Source organism: Anoplophora glabripennis, unplaced genomic scaffold (assembly GCF_000390285.2).
Source record: "Anoplophora glabripennis isolate ALB-LARVAE unplaced genomic scaffold, Agla_2.0 scaffold399, whole genome shotgun sequence".
NCBI lineage: Eukaryota > Metazoa > Arthropoda > Insecta > Coleoptera > Cerambycidae > Anoplophora > Anoplophora glabripennis.
In genome coordinates, this window is record NW_019416479.1 from 55,559 (window position 1) to 78,621 (window position 23,063).

Consider the following 23,063-nt stretch of genomic DNA (forward strand, 5'->3'; position numbering starts at 1 on the left):
GTAGTGAATTTCTGTAACAGAATAATTTTCTTTTTTTAATGTTAATTTTTGCTGTAAATCTGAAAACACTTAATATTTCCGAAACAGTTTGAGATAGGTATAGGACATTTTACATTAAATATGTCTAGAATTTTTTGAAGAATCCAAAAATTGAATAATATACAGGGTGCATTTAAAATAAGAAATTTGGTATTGACCACCGTTAAATGACACACCTTGTATAAAAAGTTTTTGTTGAAAAAAAAATCGCAACTAAAAGACCAATTGACGTGTGCGAGCGTTTTTTCGGACACGTCTCCATTTATTTATTATTGAATTTATTCCATTTGGCTGTGTTTAAAAAAATCTTATCAAATGGAGTCAATATTTTTCGACGCCAGAAATCTTAGTAATCAAAAGATATCCAACCTCATAGAGAACTAATAATAGAATAAAAGTTTTTTTCAAAAAGGTAATTAATATTCATAATAATTATTAGAAAGTTTTTGTTAAAAACAAGACAGGTACTAGTTTCGCGAAGATCCTTGTTTGTTTCACTTCTGAGTTTATAAAATCTTTTTCTTCTTAAAATATTCGTTTAATTCAAACCGATAATATACATATTTTTTTTATTTCAGATTGACCCCAAAGTAGCCTTTCCTAGGAGAGCACATCCAAAGGTAAGTACTATACTTTAGTATTAATTCGGTCGTTTTATGACAAATAAAAAAATTAAAATTAATTAAAGTTCAGGAAGTTAATTTAATATTAGAATTAAAAAGTTATTCGATTGTATTACATAAATCTACTGGACAGTACTGGACCGAATGTCATCCATATAGCTTCGGAAATGTTCAAATTGAAAATGGCCTAGAATGAATATGGTGGTATTATATCTACAAAATTTATGTGAAAGGTCCTCCTAAATTTAACACACTGTGTTTAAATTTAGGATAATATACAAAAAACATGTCTGCGTCTAGTACGAATATCGTGGCATTATTTACAAAATTTATGTGCAACGTATCTGTAGCAAAGTTATGTCTAATTCTAATGAGCACTTTCTTACCAGTATAACAAGGAGTACCTGTAATAAAATTATCGCGTTCCCAAAGTTTCCGCCGTAATTCCTTCCCACTTTTACAACACTAAAGCATGGCGGAGCTTAAATTCTACAATGTTATTCCTGCAGAAGATTTATGTTGGAGTTGACTTTAGTTATTTTGTTCATAAACGGAGCTTACTTAATCGGCGTCCTTAATTGAAATTTGGCGTGAGTTTTCTCGTTATAATACTTTGAAGGAAATGAACTGGTTAAGTCCGCTCTACCCTTCCTTAATGTCATGTCGCCATCACCGTACAACGGATATATATTGCAAAATGTGCGCAGTAACTTTAATGCTTTCAGTAACGTAGGTATACCAAACACTTAAGGGAGTGATAATGTTTTTTTGTTTTTATTTGTTTGATAAAAGCGTTGCGCATATGCAGGAATAGTTTTTAGGGGTTGTTAAACGCAAGTATTTTTTTAATGTTGCTATTAACGTTTAGTAGAAAGAAACTTCTCGGTAAACTTCAATTAAAGAAAACTACTTAAATTAAACAGGGTCGTGCATCTTGTCTTTTGGAAAACGTTACAAATAATCAATACTAAATATATGGGTGCAGACTTTTACTTTAATAAAGTTCCTCTAGCATTAAAATAGACATATTAATTTTTTTGTGGAAGAATATTATTTTCTATTGTATGAACATATTTGTGCACTTAGAAAACGTTATTATCGAAATCAAACTTTTACTATACTACGATAGATTTTAGTTTATGTCTTTTGTTTTGTTTGTTTTCAACTGCCTTTTTATTTTTTACACTTGCACACTTGTTTTATGGAGTAATGTCGAGTATGGCATTCTTGTGTCTCTGTATCACTGTCTGTGACGTGCTTTGTTAAGGTATTAACGTTTTTAAGTATGAGGCCTCCTTTGAGAGCCTGTAGGTGAAGCTTTACGAATTAATTTAATTCGTCCCTTTGGGGAAGACCTTTAAACTCGTTTTTTTAGAAGTTCAACTCAGTTTTGTATTTAAAAAAATAAGATTTATTAATTATTTTCACTACAATAAATGCAAGTAATAGTTTGCATACGTATGTAAGTATATAAAAATTTGGAGCGTACAACGTGCACTGGCCAGACTTCAATACTGCTTATTGTCCCGCATGGTCTTCAAGCTGACGTTCGTACGCCCTGGACGCTGACTCCGCAGGATAGACTGGTGTCGGTGTCCGATTCAGTCTTAATTTCGATTTTGGAAAATCATTCCTCCATGAACTACGGGCTTCTCCAAAGGGGTACTGAAAATTATTTATGTTAGTATTGATCCTAAGGTTGTTTTGATGTATGAGTTTTGGAATTTTCGGGCTTCTAAATTTTCGTCGATTTTGGAAGGGTGGTGAAAAGTTTCGCGCCTGCCTACGTGGTTGGTAGCTTCTGTGCGATGAAAGGCCTGCGCCATCTGATACGGCTAGTGACGTAGCGGCAATCATAGCTTTATGGTACCTTGGCAGGAAAATTTCGAAAGGTGCGTGAAAATTTCGGCACGATCCTGCACGGTTGCGGGAACTGTGCCTTGTGTGATGCTTTTTGAAGGTTTGATGAAAATTTTCGAAACATGGGCGAATTTCGTTCGTTAATAACAAATGCATATTAGTAAGCTGCACCCAGTGTACTTAAATGTCAAATGTGCCTTGCTATAGCAAACAGACATGCGAGAAAGATAGCCTGATATATATGCACACGTAAAACAAGGATAAACAATAAACAATGCGTCTTGGTTTTATTGCAGCGTTGCCACTTGCTGAGAAATTTCATTGGATACAGTTTATTTGCGTAACAGGGAACTGAAATTTAAAGCTAAGGACTACCATTATATATTATACTGACAATTTTGTCATGTCCTATTTCCATTAAATTTAAAAAATCAATGCTTATTCTTTTACACAAGCCTTATTGCTCTCAGTGACTTTATTGCATTTGTCATTTTCAGTTTTTTCTGTTGAATATATGTATAAATGTTCTATTTTTGGAACCAGTGAATTTTTTAGTGGGGATTAGTTAAGGGAAATGAACATAACTGGATGCGTTTTCTAAAAACCTAACTGCTATTTCTTTTTACATTCTTAATACTATGTCGAAGAAGTCGATATTGCTCTTTCCCCTTCATATTCGCGACATCATGTAGTTCAGAAGTAAATTGGAGTCAAATGTAACTCACAAATGTTACTGTTTCATTATTTTTGGAACAAAAATCAATCCGACGGTCTTAGGGTAGAGTGATCTTACAAATTTCCGCGTTCTTTAATATAAATCACTGAAAATTTTACGTTACTACTTCAGCTTTTTCATTCATATATGAGTATATATTTCATTATACATATTTTTCTTCATTTTCCTTTAAATATATTAATTACTGTGTTATCTGGACTCTATTCGGCAAATTCCTTAGTATTTTAGAAAAGAAAAAATAGACTTTTCAGTCTTTTATATTTTTATATGCGCTAATGTGTAACTAATATAATTAATTGTTCTAGTAATTCTTCTACCTTACGTTTCCAAGATTTTTCCTGTGTTAAAAAGACGTTTGTTAGTATTTTTGCACAGTATTTGAAACAATTATTTATTAATTTGTGCGTATGCTTCTAATTTGTATTAAATGTTGCATTTTTAGGTCTTAAATGCAGTATGCATTTAGATGATTCTTAAGATTATTAGAAAGTATGATCTTTTTTTATTTAAAAGTAAGAGAAGAGTATTTGGTTGCACATTGATTAGGTATTTTACTCCTTTACTTTTTTGTTCACATTTTTTCTCCACACATTCTCAAAAGAGCATAAAGAAAGCTATTGTATTTTACGACAATCGCAAAAAAGCGTCTTATGGCTCTATATCTAAATTCAATAAGAAATATATGATATTGCGCTATTAATTTTTAACTTACCCATGCAATCTAATACCATTACGCAAAGATTACGGTTGGAAGGCTCATATTTTTCCCTTATCTGTACACTTTATCCCAATGTTTAGACAGACTGCATAAATTTTCAGGTTTGGTATCCACATCTAAATTTATTCCAGTATAGCATTCTGTCGAGCAAATTTCCCAACACGAATGCGTATACGCCACATATATATCCCAGTTTTCCTTTTCCCTTTCTTTGGTTTTAAAGCCATAGTTTGCGTGGTAAGTTCCGGCCCCGGAGCGATACGTACCCGGATAAAACGGGCGTATTTAAAAAGATGAATAGGGCCATTCCGTTGATTCAGTTATCTGGAGGTCTAGTTCGAATCTCGGTTGGCCGCGAACAGTGGCGGTCAAAAGCAGCTTTAGGTTTATGCCATTTACAGTTAAAAGTGTTACAATTGATGGCCTAGTTGGAAGCAAATAGCACAATGTTTAGATATTTTAAACCCGGTAACAAAAAGTAGTAAAGTCCATGTCTCCCTCAAAACAAAGTTTGTTGACACAAAACACCTACTTTTAAACTACTTTAAAAATCTTTTTTTTTTCATATTAAATTAAGTAGAATTAAAATACTCCACATGCAGGGTGCGATTCTCATTGTCAAAGTGAAGAACAGAAAAAAAATAAAAGTAACATTTTTTCCTAAAATAATTGCCAGGCGATCTACGATCCTTCAAAATGGACAACAAATTGGAACATTTGGTTATTCATTGAAGAACCATTGAAGATATGGACTTCGGTTGATTTTTATCAAAAAATAACTTGAAGGCAGATATAATATTCCCACTAGACAAATAAAGTCAAATCTGGAAATTAGGAATTAAATAATAAAAATAATATCCTATTCAGAAAGACTGATCCGTTGTCAACCTATTACTCGATTGGCGTTTCTTTTACTGTTAGGTTGCACTACACAGAGCATCTTTATGAAAGATTTTTGAACATTTTCAGGGCAGTCGTCCAACTAGGAAGCCATTGGAATAAATGAACAATGAACAAAAATGTGTGTCAGAAGCATATAATGCGCATAAATTCGTATTAATTGCACCATTAATACGAAATTGGACTGCATATCAAGGTTTGGATTGTTAGTGCCGTAAGGTTATCCTTTGCTACATTTAACTCCGTGTAATTGGGCAATAAACTACAGTGGAATGTTATTCATAAAATGATAATGGGTATGATTTGTCTTTATGAAATGAAAGCTACCCACAAATCAATTTTTATTAGGCGGAACAAGTCTGACTTGATGTAGCCATGAAGCTAGGAACATTAGAATAAATGACAAACATTCCATATCCATGTTAGTGGTTATTATGAAGAACGCAGTTGTACTCCAGGGGTCTATAATTTCAGGGAAAGGCTTGTTCCATATTAAGAGAGAAAGCGTAGGCTCTGCCGTGACGTTAGTGGCTAATTTGTACCAAATCACTTTCTAGTTTGACAGCAATTGCGGTTTCATTCAAAATGCCACTGAAAAATATGTAATTTGAAAATCACTAGTATACTTTTTGTGTAATTACCAATGTTTATAGGAAAACTGCCTGTTTAACATTATTCAGAGAATTTATGTGGCTTTAAATTATGCCGTAACAGAAGTTGGCAATGATCGGAGTGATAAATTTATGGGAAGGGTAGTATTTTTATGTACCTAATGCCTACTTCATATTTTTTCAGGGACCGACACTGGCGCTAAACGATGCAATACTGGCATGCAAAATATATGGAGAAAGCGCCTCTACGCCTACCCTCTCATATATTACGGTAATTTATATGGAAAGGGATCGCGACTAATCAATGCGAAATAACAGAGGCCTAGCGTATCTCCATAGGACGTCCACACGTGGATTATCGCTAAATTATGTGTTTTGATCCTTTCGGTTTAATGAGGTGGAGCGATTATTTTTCAAAATCATGAGCGTTACAGTATTTTCTGCCTTTCAAATTAACAATATCGAATATTATATCGTTGGAAAGCATAAAAAGACATTTTTTTCTAACTCATAGCTAATTATGGTTTTTTTTTACTTTTTTTTACTAACGCAAAACGTATGTCAGACATATTACAAAACGATTATTTTCCATTAAGTAACCTCTAAAACCTTTAATAAAAATATATATTGTATCCTATAACTGCACTGAGAGAAATGCGTTTTATTCTTTATTAGAATTCTATATGCCCTTATAAGACCATTGTATAGTATATGTGACAGTTAAACAGGTGAATATTGGATATAAAACGCGTACTGCTAGCACAGTTGTATAGTGAATTACCTTATTCTTTATTAAATTATTGTATAACTAGTATACAACGTCTTTTATACCCTTTACGAAATAATAGCAATAACTGTTATTAAAGTGTTCCATATCGTTATTAGAACATCTAGTACTGGTTATAAGTTCTATAATAATAAATGTATTAAACTGTTGTATACTCTGTATGAGATAAAAATATATGACTAAGTTTTCAGAAATTTTATTGGATAACTGTAATTACAAGCTAAGGTTCTAATGTTTACACAAAACATACGTTTAAGCATTAAAAATGATGACAAATCGCTCCCAAAATTGTCCAGTTTATTTTCTTAGTAACGATGCACCCGTATTTTCTTGTATTACATGAGAATTTGCACTATAACTTTTCCACCTTAAGAATGAAGCATCCCCTGATAGGTTGAACATCTTTCCTTCTAATTCTATTCCCTCTGGTTGATTGACTTTATACCCATGCTCCTCTTTGTCACCGCTAGCGTTCTGTTCCTCCATCTTATGTAAAACTTCCATCAGAGGTTTCTAATAGGGCATACCTACAAGATAATAATTTTTAAGATTTAGACAAGATTTACATTTGAAAAACAAAACAATTACAAGCCATAAAACAATTAGATACTTACATAATTTTCCATTTCACACAACGCGATATGATCATGTATCTCACAAAACAAGTGCCTATACCGGCTATTTTCATCAAACTAGACGTGTAATATTCGTAAGTCGATGCACAGCGGACTGTCGGAAATTTTACGATCATAACCGATTATGCACGGAGAGGTGACGATCACTTAACCATTATAAGACGCGTTTTATACGTTAAAAACGGAAACATATTCAGTATAAGAACGAATAATTCTGTTAATATAATTGTTATATACAAATTCGGATACTGGTCTTTATACAACAAATCTTCCCTACTATACAATTAGAACATAAAGTCTATAACACCTAATAATGTATAAGTAATTCATTATAACCTTTATTTCATAGATGCATAAGGTGTATTAAGCACCTTTCAGTTAAACTCATTCTATAATGAGTATGGAGATGATTGCTTTTTTTAATAAAAGTCGTATATTGGTTATAAAAGTTTTAATATGCGCTATACACATTATTCTAGATAAACAGTTTAATAAGCCCATTTCTTTCAGTGTGTGTATTGATAAAGAAAACCTTTTTTTATTTGTAAATTTACGATGTAATTTGATTCTTTATAAAAAAAAATCATGCTTGTCCTCAAACTAAAAAATGTTACCACTTTCATTTCAATTTTTTGATAGAAGAGCACTATTTTTTTTTAATATCGAATAGTGTTACTAAGAGAAATTGTTGGGAAATTCTATAAGATGGTAAACGTGAGGTGCCAATTGTTTTACAAAAATGATACTACTTGTTTATCAGATGGCTTGAACACACAATTCCCATAATTAAGCTAAACAAACCAAATAAAATCCATTCAAATCGAGACTTCTAAGCGACACAAAATTTTAATGCATTTTCTTATCACGTTTACATTGTTGACCATGATGTATTGCTAATTAATAAAAAGAAATTACGTCCTGCGTATACAGTGTGGACCATTTTGGTGGTGCATGTATCTTGGAAAATATATGAGATAGGAAAATGGTTAAATGGGGAAAGTTTTATACAGTTGTGTTGCTAACTTAATTTAAAATATACAGTGAAATTCTTCGAAAAAACTTGCCGTAAAAGGTGTTTTTAAATTTTAAAAATTACCTTCAAATAAAAAAGTTACAGACGATTTTCGAAAACAACATATTTACTTTATTTTCAAAATATATAACTCAAAAACCTGAAGAGCTAGGACCGGTCTGCCATTAAGTTAGCAACAGAACTGACTAAACCTTTCCCCATTTTTCTATCTCTTATAATACTGTATAATAAGTTCTAGGCATCTACACTGAAAGAAATGCGCTTTATTCTTTATTAGAATTCTATATGCCATTATAATGGCATATAGTATAGAATGGCAAGACCATTGTATACTATAAGTGACAGTTAAACAGGTGAATATTGGATATAAAACGCGTACTGCTAGCACAGTTGTATAGTGACTATAAACCTTATTCTTTATTAAATTATTGTATAACTAGTATACAACGTTTTTTATACCCTTTACGAAATAATAGCAATAACTGTTATTAAAGTGTTCCTTATCGTTATTAGAACATCTAGTATTGGTTATAAGTTTTATAATAATAAATGTATTAAACTGTTGTATACTCTGTATGAGTTAAAAACATATGACATTAAGTTTTCAGAAATTTTATTGGATAACTGTAATTACAAGCTAAGGTTCTAATGTAAACATAAAACATACGTTTAAGTATTAAATATTATGACAAATCGCTCCCAGAACTGTCCGGTTTATTTTCTTGGCAACGATGCAGCCGTATTTTCTTGTATTACATGAGAATTTGCACTATAACTCTTCCACCTTAAGAATGAAGCATCCCCTGAAAGGTTGAGCTTCTTTCCATCTAATTCTATTTCCTCTGGTTGATTGACTTTATACCCATGTTCTTCTTTGTCACCGTTAACCTTCTGTTCCTCCATCTTATGTAAAACTTAACATCAGCGGTTTCTAATAGGGCATACAAAATAATAATTTTTAAGATTTAGACAAGATTTACATTTGAAAACACAAAACAATTAAAAGCCATAAGACAGTTTGATACATAATTTTCCATTTCACACAACGCGATATGATCCCAAAAAACATGTGCCTACACTCTCTATTTTCATCAAACTAGACGTGTAATAGTCGTAAGTCGATCCACAGCGGACTGTCAGAAATTTTACGATCATAACCGATTTTGCACCGAGAAGTGACGATCACTTGACCATTATAAGACGCGTTTTACACGTTAAAAACGGAAACATATTCAGTATAAGAACGAATAATTCTGTTAATACAATTGTTATATACAGATTCGGATGCTGGTCTTTATACAACAAATCTTCCCTACTATACAATTGGAATATAAAGTCTATAACACCTAATAATGTATAAGTAATTCATTATAACCTTTATTTCATAGATGCACAAGGTGTATTAAGCACCTTCCAGTTAAACTCATTGAATAATGAGTATGGAGATGATTGCTTTTTTTTAATAAAGGTTGTATATTTGTTATAAAAGTTTTAATATTCGCTATACACATTATTCTAGATAAACAGTTTAATAAGCCCATTCTTTCAGTGTACGCATTTCTTGTATTTATTAGTCTCCTTTTAAGCGTAACAAGTTTCTTTTCTTTGGTAACAAATAATTTTTAAGTCGGTTGCCTCTAACAAACCGTACGTTTTATTTCTTGGACATTTATAGGTAGAATCGACCGCTCGACCACCTCTTAGATATTCTAAGGAACATCAGGCTGACGTACCATAATATCACGCGATGCCAAATCAGTCGTTATCGACCAAACTTTGGAACAGAACTACGATGTCTACTACGTATAAACATGTAACAACGCAGTCAATAAACGCGATATATCTGCCGTTCTTATGATCCACAGCCGCTGAGCGAATTACTGGTCCTAATAAAACACCGCCTGCTCTGATTACAAAACACAATAAAGAAGGAACAGCTGGCCGAACGCCCACTCGTTCAGGACACCAACGGAAAATCCGCCGCTGTCAAGGAGTGTAAAGAAAGGACCTAACAATAGTGAAAGTATATAAAGAGGATGACTAAGTAATTACTTTTAATACTTTAACAATACCCGAACTGAAATTAACTGCCATGTGATGCCTCAAAGGAGAAATTAATACCGCAGAGATCTTGCAAAATCAGAAAGTTCTAGTCACGTGTTTATCCATGAATTGCGTTGGATGGTGTAACAGTGACGTTGCAACAAGCTTTCAAGATTGATTCCTCTAAGATAAACTCTGTGTTTATCTGACAGTAATTACTTCGTTTTGGACTGTTTATAAAAAAAGTTGTTGCATTGAACAAATTTATTACTTGGTGATAATAAGTAGCAATTACCTACTGTACGACTGATCTAGACTCAACAGATATTATCAACTTTTTCGGTATTTATTGTGATATTCAGGAAATAACCGAATTTTATTGTTTTAAACTTTGTTATTAATTTTATACCCACATTATTGGTCCTTGTCTCCGTCAAAGTACCCCCCTCTACTATCCACACACTTTTCCCAGCGGTGTTTCCATTTCACGAATCAGTCCTAGATAGCTTCATTTGAAATGGCCTTTAAAGTCTCTGATGAATTTGCTTTGCTGTCATCAATAGTTTGAAAACGGAGTCCCTTCAGCACTGATTTTAATTTCGGAAATAAGAAAAATCGCAAGGAGTCAGTAAGGGTGGCACAAAACTGAGGAATTGACAAAGCTGAGTGTATGAGCGCATTGTCATGATCCAAGAACCATCATTAGTTGTCTCGCCACAACTCTGGTCTTTTTTTGCTCAATTTTTCACATAATAGTTGTAGAACGCCTTGATAGTACACACGGTTCACTGTTTCACCTTGAGAGAATTCAAAACAAGAACGTGCTTTCTTGGGGCGTGGAGATAATTTGCCGATCAGTCAAAATTTCATGGTATGACTCAATTGTGATGCTAACCTCTTGCAGTCAATCAGCGATTTGCATGTACCAGATCTTTGATTTTCTGAACGCGGTAGTCATCAGTTGAGGTCGATGGTCTTCTTGGTCGAGGATCATCTTCAATTGACTGATGACCACTTTTAAATCGTACGATCCAAAGCATCATCTCCGTAAGCATGTTTCAGATTTTGGAACCGTTTCCGTGAAAGTTTTCTCCAGTTTCACGAAAACTTTACGTTTATATTGCATCATTCTTCCAGAAAATCACACATTTCAAAAATTGTCAGTAATACTTAAACACTTTGCACTCAAATAACAATATCGCGAAAACTAAATGAGATATCAACAATTCAGGAACATGTGGTTATATAGGAGGTTATGCGCAACGTAATGCTGCCAACCGCATATCACTAAGTGTCCCATTAGCGCGTAATTAAAAAAATTCGGTTATTTTCTGAACACACCTCATATATAACTCACAATTTTAAAGCTGAAATGTGTAATTGTTATTTTAGTGATTTCTTTGACTATACTCAATATAACAATGTATTGAATGGAATCGACGGGCTCTTGGATCTAGTATTAAGTACGCCAATTTTTGCGGTAAGTAAATTAGAAATTTTTTTAGTTCCTGAAGATATTCACCCTTAGAGCTGTTTTTTGAGTTTAAAACAAATAATGCAACATTTAATTGCAAAGTTATACCATATATCAATTTTAAAAAGGCAAATTTCAACCGGTTATATCACAACTTAGGTACGTAATATACTTAGATTGGTCTTATTTTTCTCATTACACATATGTTAATGTTAGGTGTGCTTAAAATTTGATAATGGATTAAATTCAATTTTTGGTCAGTGTTTCTCGAACAGCTAAGCTTAAAACAATGTATCCTCCATGGTTCAATGAATTTATAATAAATAAATAATGTTAAATTGAAATCTCGCCGATGGCGTCGCGTCGTTTCAAATTCTGTCAGAATCTTGATGAATTCAGAACTTTATGTTGACAAATAAAGACAGATATTAATGCTGCACATAAAGAATATATTAAAATAAAAACGGTGATAAATTATCATAAACAGTCTTTTAATGAAGAAGAGGGTACATTGCATTTGTTCATTTCATTCATTCATTTTTGATTGGTCTAAGCCATGAGGGATTTAAGATTACTTAATATTCCTGAAATTTCAGAGCATGAGCACAAAAAAAATTAAAATATGTTAAAAATATGTCCTGCTGGCTTTCAAGCTTTTTTGTTTAGAGAATGTGCACCTACATTTGCTTTGGCTCTTTGTTTATAAATTTCTCTATTTCCATATGTGCGCCATATTTTCAACATGGATTTATTTCTGGCCGATCTACAACAACGAACATTATAAGTACCACTCACTTCATCGCAAATTTTTGGTAGCCAAACCGATTATTTATACGGATCTATCAAAAGCCTCCGACAGATATGATCATGGGCTTTTGTTATTAAAATTATCTAGACTAGGATTGACATAAGATTTTTTTTAATTTTTTTATTCAAATTTAAGTAAAAGTTCAGTATCGCAGCTATAAATCAGTTGTTGCACTAGCGACCTCAGGGGTTCCGCTAGGATCGGTACTAGGACCTTTGATTATAGTTATAAATAATAGATCATAAAACATTCAAAGGCATGCTCTGTTGTAGGCGAATGATCTAAAACCATTTCTTGCTCTGTTATGTTATGAAATTTACAAAGAAAATTATCTTTATTCTTTACAGTTACAGTTCAAATGATACTTTGTTAAACAGAAGTACATCTATGTCGGAACCAATTCTTGGGATGGTATCCGACAAGATGGTTCCAAAGTTTCACTTCCACAAGCCATTTGAGACTCGAATAGAGGATCAAAGCGAGTGGGAGGAAAGGTTTAATACCCTGGAAAGGTGGAGCCTAGTATGGTTTACAGATGGCTCCAAAATGACCAGAGGGACGGGTGCAGGAATATATGGACTCAGACCCAGATGGAGTGCAAGCTACAGTCTGGGGGAGTTCCCTACTGTATTCCAAGCAGAAATCTTCGCGATAATGGCGTGTCTGGCAGAGAATGTACGTAGAGGTTATAGACGTAAACTCATATATATATTCTCTGATAGTCAAGCTGCAATTAAAACTTTAGCCGCACACAAGGTAAGTTCAAAACTGGTGTGGGACTGTTTACAGATGCTGACTGAACTGGCCACAAACAATACAGTCAGACTGTGTTGGGTGCCAGGGCATAAAGGCATTTGTGGAAATGAGAAAGCGGATGAACTTGCGAGGAAGGGATCCGAGACAGTGTTCATTGGCCCGGAGCCCTTCTGTGGCACATCTCCCAGTGTGGTCAGGCGGGCTCTGGGCAAATGGACAGAGACAGAACATAGGAAATACTGGACTTCAAGGCCAGGACATAGCCATTCCAAGGAGCTTATGGAGTATCCTTCGAATGGAAGAGCGAATGAGTTACTGAGCTTGAATAGAATCCGGCTCAGGAGAGTGACAGGACTCATAACGGGACACTGTCACTTTAGGAAACATCTACATAGACTAAAGCTTGTAAACAGTCCGGTCTGCCGAGGATGTGAATCGGCGGATGAAACTTCTCTGCATATCCTAGGCGAGTGCCCGGGATTTTGGGAGACCCTATTTGGAACCCAAGGAGCTGAGAGAAGTGTCAGCAAGGAAGCTTTTGGACTTTGTAAAAAGGACAAATCTACTTGCTGAATAGGACTAGTAGTGGGACGCACAATAGGCCTAATTAGGCCGCAGTGCTATGGGACTTTTGAAGGACCAACCACTAGATGAAGAAGAAGAAGAAGTACCTCAAGAATCTTAGTATGGTACTTATCCATCTCAGGGCAATTCACAATTGGAATTATAAGGTAGAATCCATACTTTTTCTTGTATAATTTTTTATCAGCAATAATAGATTGTCCAAATATCTTATATAAAAAAATTAGTTTTAATATTCCAGGTGTTCAGACTCCCTCTAACCGCATTTTTTTTATTTGCCTGCCTTGAGAACAAACATACCTAAAAACTCGCAGTTTTAACATGCACGTTATGAGTTACCAATCTTTCTTTAACAATGTTCTCCTAATGCTAAGTTTTTTTATATGTACATTCGTTGCTAATATTTTATTGCTGTCTAATTCCAATCCAAATTCATGTATTTTCTGCCCTATAATTAGATTTTATGTGTTTGGACAGACGTGCTCAAAATAAATATATATAATAAATAAAATAAATAAAGCACAATCGTTTCTGTAAAACGTTTTGTATTGACTCTACGATCCTTCAAGATATTGAATATGAAACACAGTTCAAAGTTCTCACGAACCATTGAAGATATAGATTTGAAATTGAATAAAAGCCGCAGCCGCCCCGCGAACAATTGGTAAATTCAATTGTGGCATACAAATTAATTAAGTGTTGACCCAAAATTGTTGGTGCCACTAGTTAGATGCCAGGTAATTTAATTCAAGACTAGAAATGAAGGCAAGTCAGCATTCGACAGCTTGACCTTTCGCTCGTGCCTGCGACACAATTAAGAATTACGTTACAAGGAAATAACTAAAAAAAATAAAACATTAATAAATATGTACGGACTAATAAACTCTTACAATTGGGTAAAGTTAACTCTAATACTAGCAAATGTATGAACTTGAATTCAATTGAACATTAACAAAGGGGAAGTAATTTGGTGTACAGATAATTTCTCTGGCCTCAGATATTGTGCACTTCACCGATTTTGAGAAAGTTGTAGAATCTTCTTTAAATTATATACGCAGATGCCTGTTTACTGCTATTTTAAGATAACTTATATACCTGAGTGACCTACGGAAAATTTTAGCCCATCAAAAGGTATTTCATAGAGAAGTGGGGGAGGGGCTAGGAGCCCGTTTCTTTGCATTTCCTGAGAAAACTTACTTACTACCATTTTTTACCCTTAAAAACTCACCCCCTTCCCCTTCCCGACCACAGATCGCCCGTAAATTATTTTTCCTTTCATTTCTGTTATATTCTCTTCATGTTCCAATGGGTTTCATCCTACTATATTTTTTTTTCACTTTTTTCAATTTTGGAAGGCTTAAGCACTGGTCTAGAGTTAGTACAGTAAGTTACAGCAGTAAACTACTGAAACTGTAAATAGAATAATATAATAATATAATAATATAATAGAAAGTTAAACGCAAAAATTTAGCCAAATATAAAAAGTATATAAAAAAAATGTACTGGAGGTTAACGTGAGTGTATGAACATATTAAAGTTGTCGACAATACGATAATTGCAAATAAATATTTGCAACCTGCGGCATATTTGACATTACAAAAAGATCTACTAATTTCAAATAACAGTATCAAACCGATTCTGGGATATTTTAGTTCTAGAATCAAAATTTACGTATGAAAAGAATCATAAGTGGAAAGAACGAACAAAACGAATAAATTCGAGTACTAACACCAGTACTGAAAATTTCTTAGGTTACATAGTTGAAACGGAGCATGTAGAAGTGCAAACACTGCACAAACTAAGTTTCCTACAAACTCTGAAAACTTACCCGCTGCCTGTGTTGCTAATGGGTTGACTGCCATACTCTGTAGCCGTGAAACCTATAGATCCCTGTAAAACGGTAAAACACAATAATCTACGCGATATTCACAAAAGATTCATAAGTCAATTTGTGATGTACTTTTCTTTACAAGAGGAGCTGTTCGTTGTGAATCTTCAAAAAAAAAAAAAATGTACAATCACTTTGAACTATAGGTGAATCTCAGAACGCCTACATTAGAGGCAACTATTCGTATTTTGAAAATGAAACCAAATTGTCGCTTTACAAAACAAACTGATATCACCAAGGAGTTTGAAATAACTCAGCTCTCAAAAACATTATTTGAGATACTTCTAAGTAGGTACTACATAATACTCTTAATTGGGTTTCGCCTATGTCCATTCTTGAGAACTCCTATGACATTATCATGGTTTTTGAATTTTTGCTCATGAATAGTGCATTCTACAAAAATATTCAAGAGGTACAAAAGATTTTCACTACAAATTGTCAACCGAAATCCGTAAAGGACGATCCTCTTCATCATCAAATAATTTTTTCGATAGTACCCCTCATAATTCCGATCTCACTGGTCAGTATTTTTTCAAATTTACATGCAGATGGCTATTATGAGGGAACTGGACTGTACCAAGTCCATATTTTTAATAATTTTAGTATAATTAATAATGAATTAGTAAGGGGAATCATTTAAGGGGCAAAATACTCTTTTTTTGCTTTTGCTTCGACGAGAGCAATCTGCCCTGAATTTTTCGTGCAACGTTACCGTTTCACTGGTATATTCTGTATGTCTATAGAATTATTCACTAAAGTTGGAAACATAAGAAATATGTATGAGAAAAAAAGTAGCTTACTTCAGCATAAAAATATATTTCGTGATACAAATATAACTTTACCAGTATAACAAGTTAAAATCTCTTCATTCTTGAATTCGTCTATCTTCTATAAGCATAACTAGAAGATCTACTTCGCGATTCACAGACAGAACTATCAGTTGAAATACTGCGGTGACTTATATGCTTTCGTGACTTCCGTCTCCTTCTTTTGGTTTTAGTCGCTTGCTTTGCTAATTCACAGTATGGCTTCTTTTGGTGTGAATTCATCTTCCTCCAAAGTTCTGCACCTCTAGTAGCCAGTTGAGTTATGGTCATTCCGGAGTGAGCCGCTTTTCTCATATCTCGCAGAAAATTTAAAAAAGGATTCCTTGTTATGGGTCCAATCCTGTATTTGGTTGTAGATTTATTTTTCGAGCTTTGCTTTGGTCGTTTGGATTTCACACATCGTTTTTTTCGTGACATAATCTGTTCGAGTCAGAGTCAGTTTCACATACAACTTCCAATTTAGATTTGTGTTTTCAGTTAAATCAAAATAAATGTCAAATAATCTGACAGTTAAATCAACAAGCGGAAGACTTCCAGAGCATGCTTGTGATCATGGTGCCACTTTCACTTGTAGTTTTAGGAACATAAGGCAATGAATAAGATTTTGCATTATAGCTAATATATTTGGATAGTTAAATATTTCATATTCCTGTGTTTCTATGATTTACAGAAAAAATGAGAAGGCATCATAGATAAGCATTTACTGTTATATTGGAAGTAAATGGTATCTTCTTAATATAAATAACATATTTTTAATAAGGAATTGTTTTAGATTTTATGTACCTTCCATTTTACCTAATTAGGTTTTTCAACAAAATTGTATGCATATATTTTTTTTTAAATTAGGAATAATTTCACAACTGCAAACTAAATAAAAGTGAGAAAATAGTAGCCTTATGAGGGAAAAATGATAGTATATTATCTAAATATTCTACAAATCATATTTTTGACCACAAACGACTTAGCGTAGATAAATCCTATTCACAATGCTCACCTTAATATGTAGATCCCCTGATGTATGTGGCATATGGGAATACAATTTCATAGGCATTTTCCAAGAAATATTAAATGTAGAACAACAAACATATAATAATATGTTGTTCTTCATGAAAACAATAAACGCGTTCACTTTTTTCTTAATTTTTTATTATGGGACATAGCTCTAGTGCTTTCGCTAACTGGACAAGTAGTCTCTGCAGAAAATCTATTTACGTAGTATTGTAAGTATAAGGTGACACAGAATCAGTAAGATCACTAAAACTACTAAGTTCGCATTCACTTTCGATATGTGTAATTAATTATTAAACGCCGACCTTTCCCAGAGGGTGTCTATAATCCCGTTCAAATTCCTTCTAACATTGCTTCTCGTCTGTTGTTGATATTTAAATTTTGCGAACCGTTGGAGACGTATGTTCTTCATTTATCCATATTTTCTCTAGGTAACAACTTTTTATTTTCGATGAATAATAATAATCTACATATTATTTTTTTAAATATGTACTTTTTTTCGCCAGATTACAATTTTGGATGTTTTTTTTATTAGCATACACTGGAAATAAATCGGTCTGACAATGACTGAAAGCTGAGTGAATCCACTGAGTGAAATTATTGAGTACATTTTCAGTTAATACTGAGCATTTTAATACTTATACACAGTTTTGATAATATTTGAACTAAAGCTGAGAGTTTCTCTCATAAAATTTTAGTTGTACTTACTCATACTAATAGAGGAACATTTCACTGAATTGGGTGGACATAAATTGGTACATTATTGAGTGAAATTGAGTGAAAATAAGTCCAATTTTTCTTACAGTGTACCTTTTTTGGTTTCCTTTTAATGAAAATTCATTTCGTGCCTTGTACACAGTAAAACTCTTCGGAATTATCTATGCAAATATTCATCTTCTATATTGCGTTTGATTTTCCTTTAATCTTCCTATGGATCCAATATTTAATGCCATTTTCAGTTTTTTCAGCCACGTGTTTCACTTATTGCTTTTTTACACTTTCACCACTTTTTAATGCACGATAAATACTTTTGACATACACAATTGTTAAGGAACTGCTTATATCACCGACGTATTCGCGTGTCATGCTCAAATTATCTGATAAACATTCTTGATCTGCTAAGTTCGTCGACAACCCTAATTACACAGTCCCACAAAAACAAGTATCGGATCTGGTATTCAGACCCATGTATTTCCATGTATTATTTTCCGCTGAATCCGAAACGAAAAATAGAGGGACTAAACGAAAGCGTAACCCTTTGCATAGAACTTTTGAAGAAAAGAGAACACGTTATAGCAACAAAAATAAGAATTATTTGTAGATATCGTTTTCTTTTGTTTAGAAAGTAGAGTAATCTACAAGTTTTATTGCATTCTCAATCTTCTAGGCTGTTATCTCATCTCTCAGCACAAAAAGTAGATGGATAGATGGGTGGATGGGTGGGTGTTATAGGTGGTACAGGTGAATGAATAAATATGAGTATGCATGCATGAACGACTGGATAGAAAGATGTATGAATTCATAAATGGGTGGATAAAAACATGGATCCAAAACTATGCAATACGAATTATGCCATGAAAATTGACTTTTTGATCTATTTTCTGTTTTTGAATGAAATTGGACCAGCTTGTCTGACCCTATGATGATAAATTGGAATTAAACGAGTCAAAAATCATACGTCTAGTGTGCTGGTAGAATAATTTCACATTTTATAACTTTCGTCGATCGTAAATGACGTTTTTTGTGAATTTTGACCTATTTTTTTAATTTCCCCGAAAACTCAGACCCGTTGGGCCAAATCTGAAGGCAGATTCGGATTCAGCGGAAAAAAATACCTGGAAATACAAGGGTCTGAATACCAGATCCGATACTTTTTTTTAGTGGGGCTTTGTTATTAATAGATTGGCCATTGACAGTGGCAAACTATTCAATTTTTTTAAAACGCACTGGAATAACGAAATATGAAAATAATAACACGTTTTTCCCATTTACGCGATATGACACGAAAGGAAACGCTTGAGCTGGAAACTAACATATCGAGATACGAAACTATGCATCGCTCGTCGTCTCCCTTTTTGTATACGATAAGCCAAGATAGAAATGGATAGAAATGGACGCTTGTAAAAATAGAAAGTTCCAAGTGCGTGCACACAGATTAAAGATATTACGGTACACTATGCGAAATGAACGGCACATTACAATTTCTTTGTAGAGAGTAGGCAAAATTATTTTATCTCAATAACTTGTGATTCAATTTATTTATCAGACTTTACTGCCTGTTATATTGGAAAACAGGTAAAGGTCATAACTTATTCAAAAAAATTTGGGAATAGATGCGTCATGAAAAATGGAGTCAATATCGTAAAACAAATCCTTACAGTTTATAGTTATAGTATTTACAACCCTTACATCGCTGAGGGGGGTGTGAATTTTAAGGAATTTGAAGGTCATTGTGTTTTGCAAGTACCCCAAAATGAATACTGTCAGTGTGTACAGTAGCTACTTAGATACAATGCGAGAAATAAAATTCCAACGTGTGAGGGCTGAAGATAATCGATCAACCAACCCAGTTAGGATATAATTATGGAAATTACTGCAATAGTTCATTCTGTATAGTATTTGAAGTTCCTTTAAAAACATGGGCATCACTAATATGTTTATCTAAAACGGGACAAATGTTTGCACTATAGTCTATCAGTTCTAAAAATACCCCTTTGTTTACCGAGTCACTTTTTTTATTATGTCCACGAAGAGAAAGGTTACATGTACCACATAGTTTTAAGATATTTAAAATTTTTGAAAGAAGCAATCGATTTTTCTTAACTGTTTCATTATGACTATTTACTATTTATTTGTTCTGCATAAGCACTATTTAAATAAGAAGCAATATTTACTCTTCCTAAAAGTAAAAAACTCACCAACTTATTTTTTGTGTTTAGGAGAATTTTCATGTTTCTTAATTTTAATTTCTAAATGTTTCAAGTCAGAAACTCCAGTTTTCGTCCAGTTTTCTTCGCCTCTTCCAAACAATAAACATACAAAACAAAAAAATCTATTTGTTTGGTCATAACCACACAACCACAGGGTCTTATCATAAATGTTTTTATCAAATTTGCGAATGCCGGCCCACTTTTTGCACTCTTTCTGCACCTCAACTAAATTCAACACTGGCGTTGGACGTTATTTTTCACTTCGACTTTTTCCTCTAAACTTAAATTACTAATAACAAGTTTTTTTATTTCACAAACCTCATTTTAAACTTAAACTTATAAAATATAATGTCTTAAAAAGCGCCAAAGCAGAAACAAAACACATATAACCACACTTCAGTGATACGGGTTACTGCGTCATGGAGTCCCAAAACAAAGCGCGCGAGCGCGCGAGCCTATCGTCGCCTATCTCCTCCACGTGCCAATTTGTCCAATCATATGTAAAAATATGCTTGCACGATGGACTCAGATTTCACGGTCCGCGATCGAGTGGGGATTGCGCGAGTACATGCACTTTATGCAACCAACCTAACATCCAAGAGATATTGAATGCATGCTATTTAGCTTTCTTATTGATTTAAATAAATACATTATTTTAAGTTTATAGTTTGAAAATATCTGGGGGGGGGGGGGGGGGCGGAGTCCCAGAGTCCTCCTTCACGAGCCGCCACTGGCTGCTGTAGTCTCTAGCTTTATTAGCGTTGTGCGCTATATGCAATGCGCTCTCTCTCTCCACGTGGCCACAGGCGATTCCGAATACTGAAATCCGATTTTAGTATTAACGCTTTCATGATAGTGTGTACATTAGTTTCTCAAGAGTCAAAAATGGCTTACGTACAGGTCGCCGACTGCATGCTTTGTCTTGCGCAAGGTCAGGTTTTACAGTGGTAAGCAGAAGTGTATTTTTAAATCATTTGCGATTTACCTTTTTTTATATATAAAATTGTATTTGTAAGAGTTCTGCATCATACTGTCATATGTTTAGTATAAAAATGAAGGAAAGTATTACTAATTTAGAGAAAGTCCAACTAATGCCTATTAAACTGATTTTTTCTATAATTTTCCTATCACACTTAAAGATATAAAAATATATTACCTTGTATTTTTTTCTGTTGTCTCAGAAAATTCTGTAACTACTTACCTACCATATTTAACACACACACCTTCTCATACACACAGAACTTTAGTTTCAAATTGAAGTATAAACAAAAGTCATTAATTCTAATCAAACATTTTAAACGAGTTTTACTTAAAGTGAGAACTAAAGAATATCTTTCAGTTCCATCAGCTCTGTATAAAATTTCCTTATTGTTCCTGTTCCCTTATTCCCACTCCTGCGAAACTCCACCTGCTTTTAATATCCCCGTTATTAAAAGCAATGCTTTAAATTTTTTCGTCTTAACACACAGATAATTACCGTAAGACTAAATTATCTTAGGCGGAGACATTTAAGGTTACTAAAGACTCTATAGTACATTTCAAGGATCCCTAAATCCACTATACTAGCATTATCGTAATATCCTGGAGATGGTTTTCGTTATGGATGCATACACAGAGTTAATCTTATTAACAAGGCATTTGGAGTACCGATTCTGTAATACCTCTTCATAACCTGTACTTAGGCCCGTACGTACGTGAACGATATACGGTAAATACGACATGCCACGACCGTCTAGGTCATATATATCTAGACTAAGCCATCCTTCTGCGATTCTGCAGTCTGCATTAGGTGATATATTGCAGCAGCTATACTCCTCGGTACCTCAGATATCCCGGGGTTTTAAAGTTTAAGAAGAGCTTGCGATAAACAGTGGCTGTGCGGGCCACTCTGTTTCATCTGCTTAATTACGTTATTTTGTGCTTAATTGTAATTGTATTAAATTTGCGAAATTAAACCAGTGCGCGCTGCAAAACTCTCCAACTTAACTTGTTGACGGTTTTCCGTTTCCGAGGCGTCCCTTTCTTGAAATATCGCCACTCAGAATTTACTGGGTATAATTAAAAAAGCTATACTTATGTAATTAAAATTTTGCCAGCGTATTGAAGTTAGTAACATTTCGGATATTAAGCAATAAAAATTAAGCGAATTTGTTTCATATTTTCCAAGTAAAATGTAAAATACACTGCAGTATCAAATTAAACATTGTACAGGGTAACTCAGAACTGAACTCCATTACAGGAAAATGACGTCAACTTCCCTAACGTTATTTTATTTCCTTGTTTATTGATTTTAAGCCAATTACATTGAACAGACAACTTTGTTACAATAAAAAAAAAATTAAAATATAATTTTGATGGATCTTATGCAAGAATTCTAGTCCACGGGCCCACGTACAAAGAAAAAAATGATTACCAGCAAGCTGTAACTTTGCGTGCAGCTTAAGTTTGACGGGTCTCCCAAGATTTGACCATGAGGAACATTCAACAGTGGTAAGTTTTCCCGTGATTTTCAGGAAAACATGTCAATCTGGCATAAACATGGAATGTTATGACCAGCACTTTTTTTTAAGTTTAAATGAAAGATATATTTTTTTAAACCCCCCAAAAAATTTGTCCGACAAAAATGTTGGTATTTTGAGTTTGTCCGCCACCCCAAATATGTCGATTTGGTGACATTATGGTTGGTGACAACCAGCAAGCTGATTTTTCTGGGAGGGTTTGGTAATAAGATTTGAAATGAAAGTATCTTATTGTCCGACAAAATTCTTGAGAAGTTTTTGCAGTCCGACGCCCCGAAGATGTCGA

At 33.7% G+C, this 23,063-nt stretch overlaps 1 long non-coding RNA gene across 1 annotated transcript in view; it reads left to right on the forward strand.

The window, feature by feature from the left end:
* Positions 1 to 615: 615 nt before the first annotated feature.
* The window catches only part of LOC108910097, a 300,761-nt gene continuing 278,313 nt past the window's right edge, over positions 616 to 23,063 (forward strand). Inside the window, exon 1 of the long non-coding RNA XR_001964437.1 lies at positions 616 to 659. This is a non-coding gene — a long non-coding RNA (uncharacterized LOC108910097). The remainder of the gene's footprint in view (positions 660 to 23,063) is intronic.